Consider the following 19,370-nt stretch of genomic DNA (forward strand, 5'->3'; position numbering starts at 1 on the left):
CGAGTAATGTAGATGCCAGTCTCTTTTTTGAGAGCGGTTCATCGCTCGCTGAGTGAAATGAGTTAACTCTTTTAATCACACCGGTAGCAGCAAATTTTTTCTTACGAGTTATTTTTAATTATTATGATCAATTAATGTAAAGAGACCCCGCTGAGCCGCGCTATAGCCGATAAAAACGAATAATATTTTAATAATTCAAGAAGAAAAATATCACGGTTATAAAAATTTCGGCTTACTTTTTTAAAAAAACGCTTTTTTTCTTTAGTAATGTAAAATTTATAAATATTAGGAGTATTCACGATCTTTGTAAGATATTAACTCGTGGTAACTCGAATTGGGAAATGTCCCGTAAGATCGTGAACGCCTCCTTATTTTCTTAGCATGTTAAATGTTAATTTTTCCGCAATGCGCGTGGTGACTGGTAGAACCAAAATAAAGCTATAATAGTCCTTGAAGGCTTGTTGTTGTTTGTTTTGGTTCTCATTTGTGTTAAATTGTAAGATGCCAAAAGTTTAAAAAAGAAAAATTAATCAACTCTTTCATTCATTAATGCTATCTATGAACTCGAAAAGTAACAACAAATGACACGCTACAATTCGTGCCGATGGTTAACCTGTATCCTAACGTCTAACATCTTACAAATGTTTAGGATATGGGATATATCTATTTTGAATGAAAGTATAAGGATAGGTCAGAAATTAAAAAAAGAAATGTATAGGTCTGATGGAATAAATTCGTATTTAAGAATAAAAATACGTGTAAACAAAAAAACAGCTGTTAAATTCATGGCTGCCATGTTAGTTACGCCCTAACGGACAGAAATGTGACTACAATCTTCGCCTTAACTCTAAATCTAAAGTCGCTAGTTTCGTGGTCTGCTTGACCCATCTAAATTGGCCCTGGCCTGTTAGATCGAGTAATATTAACTAACCGATTCTTACAAGTCTACAACATCATTTTTCTCGATCTAACACGATTACACAGAGTTCACAGGGTTAACACAAAGAAGTGAATACTCCATTTAATGAAAACTGGTACTTCCTGTCAGTGCAAAATGGCATTCGCGACAACACCCTTTACCGCAAAATATTTGTGTAAACTGATACCATAACGTTTTTTTGCCTGAAACTTAAAAAAAATTACTTTAAAGGACTCTTATGAAAGATCAACTCTTTGTAGGTAATCGATTACCGAGTTTTAACTAAGAAAAAGACGAACAAAAGAGTTTTAAAAGAAGTCTTTATTTTTAATAAGACAGAAATACGGCTCTTTAAGCAAGTTTTACCAGCAAGGTAAGAGTAGGGTTTTTAAACTTTATACTTTTATCCTATAATATTGGACATAGGCTCTTTAAACTACACTGATGATTATTTAACGATCTCGTTCTAGGTGAAGGATAAGTTCAAAATTATATCCCAACCGTTTTAATATTTATGCTCTAGTAGTGATAAACTTTATTTTCATGAAATCGTCATTACACGCGACATTAACATGCATCTTAAAACGTATTATTTCAAAGAGGTGGAGATGATCTAATAGGAAATTTTTTGTGATTTCTTTAGAATTATAATCACGCGACATGTCAAACCAGCGTAAATAATTATTTTTGAACATGTTTAGGAAACAAGACAGACGATTTTTTTTGTTGGTTTTTAAATCTGTAAAACAATTTTAGCATTAAAATTCTGTAATAACGAAACAACACGATGTGTGAAGAACTCACCCAGTGTTGAGCATCCTATGGAAGAAATAAACAATGACTTCGCTTTTTTAATTTTTCTCGTCACCACTTAGGGAATCACGAGGCCATCTGCTTTTCAGTCGACGGGGAGGATTATCTTGGATGGTAGACCAAGGCATGTGTGAAAATGGACTGATTGAATAGTTTGTAATAGGTTTTCGCTACTTCTGGAACAAAGGAAATTTTAAGGTATCAGTGTAGGGTAAGGTTTAATACGTATTACGGAGGGTTAACAATTTTTCTTAGGAATTTTGAATGGAATATTTGCATGCATTGAGAGTTGAGTGCTTGGTTGAGCACCGTAAATCCAAATAGGTTTTACAACCATGGTGTATTTCACTCTTTTGTAGTTAAATGAAAGTTTGGATCGTCTGTCGAGTATTGGATAACAGTTTGTAACGTCTGTTTCGTTCGTTTCGTTTTATTCATGTCTGTGGATTCCAAGGAGGTGTGTTGACTTTTTAAAGTTAGCAGGAAATTAAGTGGTATGGTATGGTATGGTAAAAAAGGATACTAGGAAGCTATACTAGGTTTGGGCTCCCCAGCCACTGCAGCCTTGTGGCTTATTGTACCTATTTCCTTAGTTCAGTGCAATAGACTCTATCCTTCTCCTTAGAAGTATCAGGTCATTGACTGTCGCTACTGCAAATTCCCTAAGTGTTTTCCGTACGTTAGGTTAAATCTCCATTGAGCTGTTGCTTCGCATTCGAAGATGATATGGGTGGCTGTTTCCTCCTCCTCATTACGTAATCTGCAAATGGGATCATCGCTGTATATACTCATGTTGTGTAGATGTTTTCTCAGATACCAGTGACCGGTTAGTGTAGTTAGCAGGTGTTAGTATAATACGTCTGAGTGTGACGCTAATGTATTGACTCTTCCTTGCATTTATTTTAATTCTCCACTTTTTAGATCAAATGTAAAAGCACTGAAAATATTTTGAAAGTTTCTGTATGAGGCAACTGGATCTTATACGAGGAAAGAATTACTGTATATACAGCAAAATTGGATAGAATTGTTTCTGGATCGTCAGTAATATCAATAGTATGCAATGAAATGCAGTGGGAGGGCTGTGCGGATGGGATAGACAGAGGATATGTGCTAAGTCTGACTCTGAAGTAACGATCAGGTAGATATATTTTAGGACTTAGTAGTACGTACTGACATCTACTGAGGGGTAGGACGGTCTTTAGTTTCCACAGGAGGCCCTGGTGCCAATCCATATTAAAAACTCGAACAATTGGAAGTAACACAACCGGGGAACACTACGTCTGCTCATCGGACAATGAAATGACGTCCATAATGCGTTTAAATTAATGGATTTTAGAGTGTAGGGCCTAAATCCAAATTGGTTACTCGGAATATTTCTTGAGGTTCAATGATACGGTATGTGAGGAGACCGATAGAGAAGTAGGTTGAAGTAAGATCGATAGTTTGGTTGGTTTATGGTAAAGAATTATAGAGAACCATGTTAAAATGGCAGGAAAATACGTTGTTCGCAGGACGGAATTAAAGATGAAAGTAAGGAGGCTTAAAACGAGGTAGGGATTTTCTTCGTAGATAGCGAAGGATTTGACACGTAATCAAGTCAAATTCAGGACTCTTTTTGTGGGTGAGATGACTGATAACGTGTTTAATGACGAAAGGTGAAAAGGTTTTAGGATGAAAAGAAAGAGGTAAAGGAGTATTCAAGTCTTCGTTCGATTTCATTTGTCTGCAGAGGATTACGGATATCATTGAGCATGTGACAATGGTGGATAGGTGCTGAAAAAATAGATTTTTCTTCGTCAAGATCGGCCGTGTTGCTTTTGATCAATTTGCTAATATTACTTACCATGGACTTCTATAACATTTGACTTCTTGATGATTAGTTTTTCTCTTTAAGCTTGAGAGAAATAATGGAACTGTCCACTCTTTTGAGCTGTTCAAACTAGCTAAGTATTCGAACCTATTCTAGATTATAAATACCTGTTTATTGAAAACAGTTTTTGATAGAACATAAAAGAATAATTATTTATATTGAATTATAATTAATTGTCCTGTTGGGGTCTATCTTAGAGTGGACAGTGTGATACTTTCTAACTGAGATGAACGTTAATGATCAAACGATCCGTTAATTAATTTAGTCAAGCTGCTTTGAATTGAGAGCACGCGCCCCTCGGGGCCGCCGCTTTGAAATACTCAGCCCAGATTTATTTTTGAAAAGTCTTTTGTCCCAAAGGGCGTAATCTCGTGATCTCCTAGTCGTGCTAATGAATGCAAAAACTTTCCAATAATTAAAGGGGCGCTGTGCGAGGTTTTTTAAACAAATGGGTCAGTTAAGACGGTCTACATTAAGCCACTATCGGCGGCTAATGTAGCGGAACAAATTTTAACTTAAACCTGCCGTACATTACTAATTATGATTATTTTCATTTTAACGGAATAACCTTCGGCTTTCTGTGTTTACTAGGCTGTTGGTTTTCGGCCGAGATAGTTTTACCTTTAGTCCCTTTCATTTTTTTTTCTCACCTAGATTTGAAATATTCACATAGAGATTTTGTTTTCCTGTTCATCCAAAACAGTAATGATTCCTATGAATGAATACCGTCTGACTAGATAGTTCAAGATTCCGGGTGTCAGACTAAGAGGCTTAAAGATTAGCTGACGTTAGAGAGATTCACAAGAAAGTAAGGTGTGCTAGCGAGCAAACGGGAGTGAAAGCAGGGTTTTACGGGCCAATAATGTTACTGTAGTAATTGCACCATCCCAAACAATTTTATTCCATGTTTCCGAAACTCTAATATTGTGGATTTGTGGAATAATTAGTTTATCCGTTTATGGTTTATAAAATTATTTACGGCCAATTATTGGCACAAACGTCTAAACTGTATAACAAAAAATAAATTATTTGAGTTGTGTATGTACAAAATAATGAGTAGTATAGTCATAGAAGAAATTAAAAATCATAATATAAAATTGAGGAAAAATTTTGGCCGGGCGATGACGCGGCGCTCAGCACTGTAAGGTGAAGGTCCCGGGTTCGAATCTAGCGGCTCTGTACTCGACATACTTTCAAATGGCCTTTTTTATTAAACACATGGACACCCCATGGGTCGACAACTGGTGCGAATAGTAAAAAAAATTCAATTGCGAGAAATTTCTTCATTGGGTCTGAGGGGTGATGAACCTGTATTTTGGTTGTTTCTTATCAGTCTGGTCATCCATCAGGCCAGCGAGGACAGACAAGCCAAAATGATCTAAAACGATATTTTTCTGATAGCATATGATTCGCAGAGTCAAAACCAATCCAAGCCGGCCTTCCAACAAGGGAGTGTTCTAAGTCAAATCCTATATTTTGTATACTACTAGCGATTCTTACTATAGTTATACTAGTTTTACCCGCGTCTTCATCAGCGAGGGAGCAGTGTAGTAATGTAACTTTCTAATGCGATGTAGAGTGCTAGTATGTCTTTCTAATATAATGCCTCTTTTCTCAAATCCTTCTCTTCTTCAGTTCCTTTCGGTCTATATGTGGTAAAAAATTGTCCATATGATCCCCTTAGGTTTGAAATTTCAAAAAATGCTTTTTGCGGCTATCCACGTCCTCATAGGATAGCACTGTCGAAATTTCAGTCCTTTAGATCCAGTGGTTGGTTCTATGTGTTGTAGTCAATCATGGAACTGGTTTTATATATATATATATATATATATATATATATATATATAGAGAGAGAGAGAGAGAGAGAGAGAGAGAGAGAGAGAGAGAGAGATAGAGATAGGGATGGAGTTTCAAAAAATCTTTTCTTAGCGGCTATTCATGTCATTATAGGAATGCACTGTCGAATTATCAGCCCTTTAAATCTGTGCGTTGTGGTACAACCCCTAGCGACCTCAAATATCCAGGAGAATCTTGAATTCGTCGATGAAAGGTGCAAAATGTGGCAAATTGAACTGAGGACAAATGCATCGAACAAGATGTCACGTTAAATAAACAGCCTTGCTTTACAATGTACCGACGTCTACACAGATGAAATAGCTTTGACTATACTCGGAAAATTGATTGACGTGAAATCCCCCCACAAGTCTCAAGCGACAAGTACTAAACAGCCCATTTCGACAATTACGTCTAGAACCGAAATAAGAAGTGACAGTAAAAAAATAAACTAATACTTACAAAACAATTTGTATATATTATATACGCAGTGGAATTGTAGGATGTCACGAAGCCACATAATTAATATTTAGCCAGTCTGTCAATCTAGACTAAAGACCACGAAGAATTTTCCAAGCTCCTTATTACGTCTCCAACTTCACTACCCGCAATGATTTTAACAATCCCTAAGTTCGAGATTCATTCCCGCTTCATTAAGTTCCAATCTAAGCTTCCGTCTAACCCTAACCCTTCCGTTCACGCCCACCCTACTATCTCACAACACCTCAATTCACCTGGCTTTAACGACGTTGGCCCAAAGACCTACTCTTCTTCTAATCCATGAATAGGGATATTGTCAACCTACTTTGGTTTCTTTAGATATGTCTCCTCCGGGGACAGCACTAAGAGTAGTGCCAATGATGTGACCGGGTAAAAATCATATCTAGTAAGATTGTAAACATACGGTGTAGAAAAACCTAGGCAAATCTTGATGAGTGGGAAGACATGTGTCACTTTTTGGACGTTGGATGTTGAAAGAGTTAAGGAGTATTCAGTTTTCTTTTCCTAACGAGAAAGAAAGCTATTCGACTGCTAAATGGTGCAGGGTGACCAGAAATGGCACTATTCTACAAGCGACCTTGAAAATACAGATCGTTTTTACATGACATGACCTCCAAACTTATGTTTAATCGAACCATTTCTTAATTTTTTCATTATTAACATGTAAGTATCTTCATAATATAATTGAAAATGCCCGAAACACCGATCAAAATTACGGGCGATTTTAGTTCTTGATGACTTAAACGAAAGCCCTGATCTCTAATTTATTGGAAAAATTATCAAAATTATAAATTATTAATGTTGAGGACGATAAATAAGTAATTAAAATTTGAGGGGTGAAGGAGTGGTGGGAGTTGGCGCCGGAATTCAAATTCGTAAGTCGGCCATTGTGTACATCTCTCCGCCTTGCAGTTTCAGTTACAATACACTAACAAAACAGTACCTTTCAATGTGTTATTGTGAATTAAAATGTTTACGATTGTACTGTTTTTTGTAGAATTGAAACTTGGTGTAACTATAACTGCGCTGCATTGCAATGTTCCTTAATTGTCCAGATTTTATGAAATTCCAGGAGTCGGACCTTGCCGTTTTTTAAAATACAAGGACAAATTCACTGATTCATATCGGATTTGTTGCCACGTGAAAGTGAAATTCCGTCATACGGTCAATTATAGTTCTCCTCCAAAGCTGTGGATGTGGGTTCAGGAGATAATAATAAAGGCTGAGATGTGTCATTTTTATCTGTGCTGAAATTCTATTTACAACATTATTTTATTGATGAAACCCGATATTTTTTTGTTAAATTAAACTGAGAGAAAACACCAACTGTTAACTAATATTGACCAAGTTCCAAGAATATCGGTAAAATAAGGAAAAATAATAGCACCCATGGTGCAAAACCCGGTCATCGGGGTTATCTGTTTTATGCCCAGTCGACCAATAAATTTCGCTTTCAGAAATGATAGGAAAGTTAGGCGGTATCAGAAAACGTTAAAAGAGTATAAGTTAGCTTTAAAGCTTGTCATATTTACAACTTTATTAGCAAATTACATTATTTATTGCTGTTGCAAGTGCCATCAACTTCGTCCACTTCCATAAAATTTTCACCTTAAAAATCACCTCACGATGGAAATTTATTTTTCCCGTTGACATTGTTGATCTGGAATTCAATTAATCTGCTATGTAAATTCGGTTTAAGAGAAGCGGGACGTCAATTCGGAAAAGTTTGTAAACTTTGTAATTCACTTTTCCCGCTAAGGTCATTCGTTCGGTATTAGTTAATGTTACGAAAAAAAAATTAACCCGTTATATCCGTCAAGCTTGATCTTTTTCGCCAAAAATATTATGCAAAGTTATGTGAGGTACGAGGAATGCTATAATGTGTTGCTATGATATACGGCTACCTAGGGGTAGATAAGAAAAGGGGGAAGTTTTGCGAAAGGAATTTGGCTCGGCTTAAAGCCATAGCCTCAGCACTATACCAATCTCTCAATCTTACATTCTACCTGGCTTCCTTTTGTCATAAAATTCTAGATAAATTCCTTTTCCCTGCAAGAGGTAGACCATTGTCGCAATCTAATTTCTGATCGGTAAATCGATTTTTATTGGCTTTTCATAAAAATATTCAGCTGTAAAAAATTTGAATAAAATTAGTGTCACGAGCGGGATTCGAACCCACGACCTTCGGCTCAATACACTGTTCCTCTAATCACTTGAGGCATCGTGAATTCGATCCATTCGGACACCAACTCCCCATCTCAACCTCAAATAATTAAATTGGTGGTTGGAGCAGCGTCGTTTGAAACAGATTATTGCTAAGAACGTTTTGATAAAATTTAATAAAAATTATTTTTTAAATGTACTACTAATAGATATAAATAAATAACCAGATATCATTATCATAGTTAAAGGACTAGAATCACGTCATATCTATACAATAATATTTACAAAAATGGCAAAAAGAGGGAAAATTCAAGGTTTTATGTTGAGATGAGGAATTGATTGTCCGAGGGGATCGAAGTCACGATAGTTCAAGTGGTTAGAGCAGCGGCGTGTTGAGCCGAAGGTCGTGGGTTCGAATCCCGCTCGTGACCCTAACTTTTTCATTTCAACCAAGACCTTACATACAAAGAATAATTAATTGAAAGAAGTTATTTGGTCAATCAGATCACTAAATATAATGGATTTGAATAAAGGTTGCATCCAGTGTAGAGATGACGTAAAATTTGTGGGCCTAATTGGTTTGAAGTACCAAAATTCGACTTAACCAGTTAAGAATTTACACATTTTTTAAATAAGACGTCATGCGAACGGACTTCAATACATTAGGAGATTATTTAACGTTTGAAATTGGCCGAAAACATTCCTAATGTCTATTTTTTAACTTTTTATATAAATAAAAAGCTTCGGATTTTCCGGTAGTTCGGAAGCAAAATTGGCTTATTGTATATTTCTACTTATTAATCATTAATAAATTTATAAAATATTGTTGGGTGATAGTGTATAAATGCATAAAAAATAAAATTTACATTGTATTTACTTTAAATGTATTACTTACGTATCAAATTTATTTGTGATAATTTCAAATAATTAAACACAGTTGTAAGTTATTTTATATTACATTTATACATTACATATAAAACTGATGCTGTGAGTGAGTGTAATTATTCAGGGGTGCTCTTCTTGTCCAAACTCTCCCTAACATCTCACCTCACAAAGAAAATATACAATCAATTCGGTCTAGTCCAAAGTTATCTCAAACTCTCATATTCCGCCTAATATTAAGTTCAAGATTTCAAAGGTAGTGTGCCCTATTGTGTGCTATGCTTCGCAGGTTTGGGGGTATCAGCGGTTCGAACTTCTGGAATTTTTCAGAGTTTTTTATTCGTAAACTATTGCACCCTTTCGAATTTTACACCTAATTACATGTTATACTTAGAACCATCAACTGACCTTTTTTTTCTACATATTTCAAATCTAACCATATATCACATTGCATGACAACCGTCTCCCTAAAAGTATGACAGTGAAATAATCGAATTATCCTGTTTAAAGCACTCATTTCCTCACCCAAGTTCTTAATATTAACAATGTGTAACAACCATGAAGAAATTTTTCTAAATTTTCCACTCTTAAATCATCCATTCGTTCTAGGCTGTTTCAACGTTGTACCGACTCTTAAAGCAATAAATTTCTGCTGTACAAAGAACTTCATCATTCAAAGCTATTTTTCGATTTGTCCAGTAATAATCTTAAGTCGTTCTTTATCAATTTAAGCTGGTTCTCCAAACTTAGGAACGAACTTCTTTACCATAAGTATCCCTCTCTGAAAGACGGTTCTGTTCAGCGCTGATCAATGTATAACTCTTGAGCGAGGGAAGACTTACTCCTTTTTTATGTATGTATGTGAGTCTTTGTTGCTGTCCCACTCATTAGCAGTTTTGAGTTCTCTTTTAGGAACTATTTACATTTTGAAATAATCATTTATTTAGTTAATCGGCTTACAAGTCGAATTTCTTGTCATGTACTTACCAAAGTTCGTAACATTTTCTCACCCACGTAAACGCTTTATAACATATATGCATGAATAATTTGACTGATTACAACTAACTTGGCAAAATTATTGTTGTAAAGTAAAATTTCTCTGGGCTATGTAGTTGATGTAAAAATAAACACAAAGGGTTACAGTACATCGAAAAGTATTAAAAAAAATACAGAACGACTATTTACAATTCCGCTTGGCTTGAAAACCAGTTTTTCTTTCACTAATGATGAAGGAAAAAAAATCAGATACGGTTCTCCCACAATTTTTATTAGTACGCACGTCACTCGGCACGCAATCCGACAATTTTCCTCGTAGGGCAAATGTCGCGGGAATTTCCTTTTCTTAAAAGAAAAGAGACATTTATCAACTAACGTCGCACTGGCTCACCGCAAGGGGAAATGGTTGTTTGCTGGTTGAATCTGTCTTTTTGTGTAACCGTGAGCCGCCTGAGAAATAGGATTACTGTTAATAGTCACAAAATATCTGATATTTTCTTGGCTCAGTGCTTATCTTTAAACCTCCTACCACGGATGTTGGTTGGGACTTTTCAGCAAAAAAGTAGCACTGTTTTTTTTTTCTATCCAAAAACCAAACTGCCGTTTTTTCACTCTACTATTATTTTTAAACTTTAAACAATTTTGAATTTTAAATCAACTTTATTTTTAATCCATATTTGTTTAATTTTACAATTAATTATTCTTTTTACCTAAGGTTTTGGTTGACGTGAAAAATTAGTGTCACGAACTGGATTCGAACCGAGGCCGAAGGTGGTGGGCTCAAATCCCGCTCGTGACAATAATTTTCATCTCAACCAAAACTTTAGATAAAAAGAATAGTTTATTTTTGATGTTCGTGTACGAAAAATTTATGAGAGAGTATTCGTTGTATATACCGAAATTCATAGTTTCTGGCGTATAATTTTATTTAAATTTTTGTTCCATGCAAGTGGAAATGAAGTCGGCACGCAAGTATCAAGTCCGCGATCGTGAATAAGCCTCCTTCACTGTCTTGAACTAGGACGATAAGTGTACGTTATAAAGTTTTCCATTAAATCATCACAGAAAATGGAAAGTTAATACGACGTCATTTGTGGTTGAGAGAAGTTTCTTTTGCCCTGGTTATCTAGTAGAGTCGAAACTGGAGTTTAAAGTGTTTCATTAGCTCGCATTCGCGATTGACGAGGAACGACATTCGCTGTTTTTCGTCGGCTCGGTGGTTCGAGGAATACGCAGATAAGCGGATTAACTGAATCACTTTCGCCTAACCCGATCCATTTTAACCGCGTAAATCATCGTATTTCCATGATGAAAGCAGCAGGCAGTTTCAGGACGTATCGCGTAACATTACATTACAGGTGTTTTGGTAATTGTTCTTCTTTGTCATCGATTTCAACATTCAAATAGTGAATTTATTTATCTAAATAATATCGCGATCAATTGATGAACAAAAAATATATTCTATTATAAAAAAAATTTAACCCAAATGCCTGTTTTGTTCCGGTTTAAAATTGACCTATAAAATTATTCCTGTTACCCTAAATTAACAAAAAAATATAAAACACTCAATTAGTTTAAAAAATAAAGATAAAATTTTAATCCTTTTTTAAGAACAATGGAAAAAAATAAAATCTTTGGATAAAAACCAATGATTCTGTTTAATCAACAAAATAGACAAAAAGCCATGCGTCACTCAAAAACTAAAAAATCTAATAAAAAAGAAACACCTTATAAATGTCGACTTTAAGTACACATAAAAAACGTAACTGAGGGTGGCACGTTCTTGGTGTTCCTCGGTAAGATTTAACACCGCTTCATTTCTACAATGTTTTATACTACTGTACTTTTACTAAAAAACATCTTACTTTTAGTTAAAATTTGCTTGTACAAAACCAACCCTCGGCCTATATTTGACACTTTTGGTCCTGACTTAGGCTGCCTTCTATTCCCTGGCTTTCCTTTTCTCTTTCCAGGATACCTTTCAATGCTGGGGGAATTTTAAACATCTATTTCAACATCGTTTTTTTGTGATAATGAGGGCTTATCACAACCTCCGAAACCATGCTGTTTAATTCTATGGCCTTTCTTTTGTTTTTGATAATTTGGGTTCGTTGCTCCGTCCTCTGCAGTCCCAGTGAATCATACCCTGATATTAATCTCCATAACAGACGATTTTTCATAAAAACAGCTATGTTCAACGTTTCCCCGAATAAAAATCTAAAGAAAACCAAATTTTTGCCATAAAAAAAGTGAGATTTGTATGGATTATCTAATTATAGAATTTATCTGGTTTTGCGATATCTAACGTTTGTCCGGGTGTGGGTGGAGTTGTTTGTGGCAATTTTTTTTTGTATAGAGAAATAAGTAATTTTCATTTTAACATCTACCAAGAATCAAATTTCTTAGGGAATTGATTATATCTCTGTTTTTAAACAGTTAAATCTGTCCTCCAAAAAAAAAAAAAAAAAATCCTGAAATACATATCACTGCAATGATTTACCAGAAAATACAAGGATTGCCACGTAAGTTTCTAAATTTGGGCACACATAATGCGAATTAGAAAGGAGATAGTTCTTGTTGTGTGTTGTGCAGTGATTCTTGTTTTTATGACATTCGTGACAGTTGACAGCCCTTATCTTCCTCAACGTTCCCCAGAGATTTGCAGTGTTATATTAGTGTTTAAATTAAGTTTATAATTAAAATGTGCCATTATATTTTCAAATAGTTAAATATACCTGACAAAAGTACGGTATTTAATTTGTTTAACATATTTATTTACTATAATAGAAAAGCGATTAAAAAAATTATCATTAAATCTCCATTAAAACTATTTTCTTCGCGATGCTGAAAATAGTACATCAATGAGATAAACGAATTTGATCGTTTTCAATTTTTATAATGGTTCGGTGAATACTTCCCGCTATGCGCCGTTGTTATTCCTATTAATGCTAGATTTATGTTCTGTTCGTGTTCAGCTCACTTTGTTTAGCGTTGAACTGAAATATGACCCGAGTTGTTCACAGCTGGGAAAAAATAAAATTGTCACTTTTAAAACCACGGGTTGACTATGATAAAAAGGTAAATTGGTATTCAATAAGCAATTATTTTCAGAATTAAAATAATTTACGCTTCCTCGTCTTGAATCATTGTTGTATTATTTATTATGAATACTCGTTTGTCGATTAGTTTTTAGTATTACAAGGCAATGTTTTTCAACAATGGAACAGCAGAGCGACAACCTTGCATTCGTTAAACCCTGACCTTTTTACTCCATTGAATTCAACTTCTAAAACTTCTTTTTAAAAAGAAACCATTTCGGGTCGGTCAAATTAAATTCACGTAAAACAGATAATGAGTATAACACTGTTAGTTGCGATAAACTTGTCAAACTACTGGTACTTATGAACAACTCTTATATCCATTCAAATCAAAAATATTTACTTAAATGTGTGGTGATTAGTGACCGTTAGTCGATGTTTATTCGGCAATCATGAGATGGCCTAGTTATGTAGGTTTCAGAAAAACATTTTTTTTATCGTGCCAGCGTTTCGATCTTTATTGAGTTCATCTTCAGAGCCTGGGATTTACAAACATACCTACATCACAACAGACCGCATCTCACGATTTCCAAATAACTATTTACATAAAGTTATTATATCGGTTTTTCTGTTGCTTTGTTTTTAGATGTACAATATTTTCATTTATCTTTCTTATATTGTTTTAATCTGCATATGCATGAGCTTTTCTGTTCTGTAAAACGGGAAATATAAGAAATAAGGAGATTAGTGCGATACTAGAAAGAAGAATAGAATTTAAATCAAACCTGTTTAATTTAAAAATACAACAAACAAAAAGGAAATAAGTACATAAAAGTTGTGGAAGTAAGGGAAAAAACGTTGATCGATTGGTTCTTGTTCCGGAAGAAAGAAAATTGAAACATATGTAATTTACTACTTAAAGTTGTGGAGTAAATAAAAAAGATAAAACAAAATAAAAAAAGGGTCAGCTTGTAGAACGCAGAGAAATCAGAGATCAGACACAAACTGCCGCATGTTGAATCTTCTCCAAGAAAAGTAGAACACTGATTTTTCAGGAAGAGATGTTATATCGAAGAAAAGATGACCTTTTCAATAAGGCAAGCGCGCAGACCAAGATGAATATACTGTGCTCGAGAAATCATTGAAGGAAGTACCAAATTCGATAATTTTATTATGCTCGTCAGAAGGATGAAATAGGCAGAGGCCGGAAAGAGGTTATAGTTTTGTAAAATAATCAGGAAAAAGTATCTTATTGGCAGTGCTAATGGATGGCATTTTTCCAATGGCATTAGTAGTAAACAGCTTAAATTATTTCCAATTAAAGCTTGAATAAAACACAACTACTTCCTGCTTACTAACATAACAAATGTTAAAGGGGGCGTCGGCGGCCGCAACGGTTTAGCCGTTGACCCAGCGCTCATCACTGTAAGGTAAAGGTCCCGGGTTCGAATCCAGCGGCCCTGCATTCGAACCCGACATACTTACAAATGGGCTTTTTTTCAAAAACACCGGCACCCTGAGGGTTTATATGACCTCTGCTGTTGCGAACCCTCGTTAAAAAAAAAGAACAAAAGTTAAACGAAAACAAACTTTTACAATTTAAGTACAAGTGAAAAATTTAACGATGGCCTTTTATGAGCAAAACCAAATTCAAATAATTTGTAACTAAGAAAAAACATGAAACCAATATCGGACATGATTTACCTCGTTTTCTAGCTCGACACGAAAATCGAGGGGCCGGTTATACCATTACGCATAACAGATGAGTCGTGCGTTATGGTATTGTACGCCGGAAAGTTATCTTCTTTTCAAGTCTGCTTTTAAGTCCGTGAGCTTTAAGGCTATGACACAGGCGGAAGTACGATTTCTTTATTCGCGGAAAAAAACTGTTTCGTAAACAATTTTATTTTCGTATCGAAAATAATTATTTAAAAAATGGATTGGTGGTTCTAATTGATTCTCATCAAACTTTTGACTGCTTCCAACATACTGTGCCTTCTTTCTTCTCAGTTTGTTTAATCTCTCGTTATGTTGCACAATGCCTCCTCTTCCAAAACGGAAAAATTCCTGACCCTTGGTGAAAGAATAAATTTTTTGTATATGTTACATTTTTTACGGCTAAAGCTTTTCTTCAATGAAGCTCAGGGAATTTTTAACCTTGAGGGACCTTCTATGTGAGTACTAAGCAATAGAATTCAACCCATATTTAAATCTAAGTTTTATTGATTATTCAGAAATCGTGAGATGCGGTGTGATGTAGATTTCAGAAAAATATTTTCTTTATCTTGCCAACGTTGCGATCTTTATTGAGATCATCTTCAGGGCTCAAAATGTTTGTTTTCTGGAAACAATTAACATGTTGAAACATTCATGTCTTCTATAGCGTTTAGTTCGAATAAACTGTTTTTTTTTTTTTAAATTCAAATTGTATTTCAATTTTTGGCTTCATGGAACGTAACCTTTTTTTATAGCATAGGAAAATAGTCTCAAAATTTGCGAATTTATCATTCATGGCAGTTTGCTGGAACCAAACCCCCGAAAATGTTAAAGGATTACTGTATTTCATCAGCCGTGCCCCACTTATCTGTTTTGGGTCCAACTACACGTAAACCATCTATTTTCGATTTTGCTTTTATCTCTCATTATTTACATATATTTATTAATTTATTTTCTACATGTACACGTATTGTATTACATGTAACAAAGATACATTTTAACTTTTACATCATATTATATATCTCATTTATAAAATTAAATCTAAAATTAATTATATTTTTGTTCATTTCCCGCAAGTTACAATTTTTTGCGAATTGTATAAATACCGTTGTACTGTTTTCAAAGAGGAGGTTTATTTGGGTATATGGCCAGTCCGATCCATTAAGCAGGAAGTATCGTATTAGACTAGCTCTTTTTGCATCCAGCAAAGGGCACTGGAACAATAGATGATCCAGGTCCTGAACCTGATTGTCGCAAAAATGAGTCACTTCAATTCTTTTCAGATATTCAATGTGGCCCGTGTCCGTGAGAGTCTCCGTCAGTCTTGTTATTTTGATCCTGTCTTAGACTTTTTGAAATTTTCTACATTTTTTATTTTGATGATCGCACAATTCCAAACACAAATTATTGAAGTGTTCTATTTTTCTGTTCTTTTCCCTTTACAATCGGGTGAACAGATCAACCGTTTTTCGTTCATTTTTTTCCATTGGTAATATAGAGGGATAACAGAAGTACACGTCTTGTTTTCAAACATTGACTAATAAACAATAGTAGAATATAATAGAATACATAATGGTTGACAATATAGAAAAACGACCCGAACGAGATTGCTCAGCTGCTTTGAAGCAACCGATACGATACCGCTAGTGAAACCGTACCGTTTGACAACCTTTAATTATGTCATAGCCCTTAATCTTGGCTCCCGGTCCATACACTCCGCCCTACGATTCAACTTATGTTGACATTTGTTGACACATTGGTGTGACAAGACATTAATCAAATTTGTTATTCAGATGCAAGAAAAGTTTATAAAAGTCCTGTACAAAATTTACAGAATTTAATTGACTCAACTATTATTAAAGAAAGAAAAGAGCAATGAAGAAAAAAAAGAGTGCATAATATAAAAAATGATAAGCAGACATTAGAAAGATTTTCTTTTTATAACGTTTTAAATTTTAATCTTTTATAATTGAAAATTTATGAAAGTTGTGTTGGTGGCGTTAATAAATTGGCTGTAATGAGCAAGTGTGTGACCTATATATGGGCAGTTGTATAATAAATGGTGAATATTATGTCTGGAAAAGGGTTTGGCTGGAGTGCAGCCTGTTGAATTCGCTCCCCGACCCTCCAGAGGGATTTATCTATACTTTCTCCCTCGCAGCCTCGCCGCCTCCAAGAGCACTAAACCATAAGGAGGGTGGGAAAGTATAAAATGTTCATTTTCGGCTGTCGCTTTTTTTTTTCTTTTTCCTACGTCTCAAACCTATGTACAAGTTTTTTCCTTCCGTTTTCTTTCTGTTACCAGGTGGTATCAACGTCCATTATTTCATGACAATTCAATAGTGTACTTTTGTCCTTTACTACGAACTACGCTTTGTCGTTCATTTTTATGGAATCTGAGGTCATATGTCCGATAGTAAAATAAAAAAAAAACACTATTAAAAGTAAAGATTTGCTTTTATGTATTATGAAATGAAGTGAAAAAGGAGAAATAATTTTTAACTAATCGTTCCTACTCTGAATAAATTAAATAAGTCATGTGCAAATCCGTAAATTGTAATCAAGTTATATTATTTTTTCATGTATTAGGATGTTTGTTATGTTTATCTCAACTAGAAGTGCTATACTCATTATTTATGTTAAGTGTAATGGTAAAAATTATTTAAGTAAAGTAAATTGTAAACTTTCCTCCTGAGATTTGATAAGTGAAGAAGTTGATGTTTAATCTTGGTCAAGGATCGTCCTGGGTCGGCCTGACAGTTTTTCGCCTTTTTTCCATCTTCAGTGCGTCCGGGTGAGATCTGTGAAGTCATATCTTTTTATAGGATCCTGAGAAGTTGGGTAATAGAGTCGGCACTTTCTTTGTTTTTCGGTGATTTTGGTGGATTAAGTCTGTGTTTTTTTATTACTCCGGTCGGTTTTAGTGATTGCTGACAGGCTAAAAAGTGTCGGACGGAAGACAGCGAAATGCTAAAAAGTGTCTGACAGACCAACACTAGGGTAGACGGTAACGACATTAAGAACTGAATTAAAAGTTCATCGACATAAAGACTACACGAAGAAAGCTCGTGATTTGCAAGTACTTAGATACTTTTCACATATTCCTAGCTATAAAAATTGCAAATTTATTCAATTCTAATAAATTTTATGCATAATTTTTATCGTAAATAAAGTAAATTTTAGTTTTAACTACGAATTTAAACATTGAAGTAAGAGTAAAAATAGAATTTTTGAATAAAATTATAAATGTAAATATTACGATAACAAAATCCCTTTTATATTGAATGATAAATCGTTGTTGTATTAATCACGTTAATAACAAAATGTATGTGAAATCTCTGAAGAGCCGTTTAGATAATCAACGATTGTAAGTTATGTGAAACCATTCCGTCAACATCTGCATGACATTTATTTTCCCGTGGTCGGCGGAAACCCGTTTGGGGCCGAATTCCGCAGCACTTTGACAAATTATGCGGCCGTCGGCCGGAGGTTCGTCGCCTGGCCGGCTTATGACCAAAAAGGGCCAATAAACACCGAGTGCCATTTAGACTGAAGAAACAAGCATTCCGACGGTTTCCCATTTGCACGACCGCCCTAAAACAGATGAAGGCCATCAATAAAAATCCTCCCACGGAAGCGTATTACTACAAGTAACATTCCCTGCATAGCTTGGCTTTAACAGAAAGCGTATAATGTTCTGATTTTCAAATAGAACCGTAATTTGTAATATTATCGTTTTTCATTGTCTGGAGTTCTGGTGATGAAAAAATTAATGGAAAATTAGAAAATAAATTAATAATAATCTCATATAATCAGGACAATCTTTTGATGTTTTTTGTTTGTTGGTGACACAGCTCTGATTTCAACGTATCCGTTTTAGAACTGAGGTCGTTTGGAGTTTTCACACTTTCATACCCCAGCAAGGATGGTCCTGCCCTGATCTGCGTTGGGTTATATATCCTGCAAAAACCATGGCCATTTTTATCGCTTTGCGGGTTTGCTTATATATTTCTTGCTCTCTTCACCTTTTACGGGTGCTTAATATCTCTACCTGTCCGAGAAAAATCGTCCACTTGATGATGAGGTGCTACCCAGTGATCTATTTTTTTTACCACCTTTGGTTGGTCTTGTTGTTGGAGTTTGAAAATGTTCGCGTTCAGCGGTTTGTTTTCCTTTTCTGATTCTTTTTAGTTAATTGTATATTCGGAGTGTCCAATTTGATTGAGACTGATAGATTTATGCTTGAACATGTGGGTATATCACCAGTATCGACTGTGAAGAGGATTGTCCTAGAATATATCCTTGCGTAACGACAGCATTGGTTGGCACGATTTTAGGGCCAAATAAAAAGTCCGACCATGGATGCTTTTAGCTTGAAACATACCTATGGCACACTTATGCGTATGCTTCCATAACGTTCAAATTTCTACCAAATTTAGAGAAGCTGTTTCCTAAAGTTTATGCGTAATTATAATGAAATATATTCCGACGGGAATGTTTTAAAGCATCATGCGAATGTGCAACTCTGTTCTGGAAGTCATGGGAAATATATAGTGTTGAATTGCAGGAGGATGTAATAAAACGTTCCAGAAGCCAAAATCCGAGATGCGATCAACCGCGTCAAGATAGCTTTTTAATG

The 19,370-nt window shown here is 35.0% G+C and overlaps 1 non-coding gene across 1 annotated transcript; it reads left to right on the forward strand.

The window, feature by feature from the left end:
- Positions 1 to 8,456: 8,456 nt before the first annotated feature.
- Trnan-guu lies at positions 8,457 to 8,530 on the forward strand. Its single transcript has one exon. It is a non-coding gene; the product is annotated as a tRNA-Asn (tRNA).
- Positions 8,531 to 19,370: the final 10,840 nt, after the last annotated feature.

Source organism: Cimex lectularius, unplaced genomic scaffold (genome assembly GCF_000648675.2).
Source record: "Cimex lectularius strain Harlan isolate CLEC.00 unplaced genomic scaffold, Clec_2.1 scaffold44, whole genome shotgun sequence".
NCBI classification, from domain to species: domain Eukaryota; kingdom Metazoa; phylum Arthropoda; class Insecta; order Hemiptera; family Cimicidae; genus Cimex; species Cimex lectularius.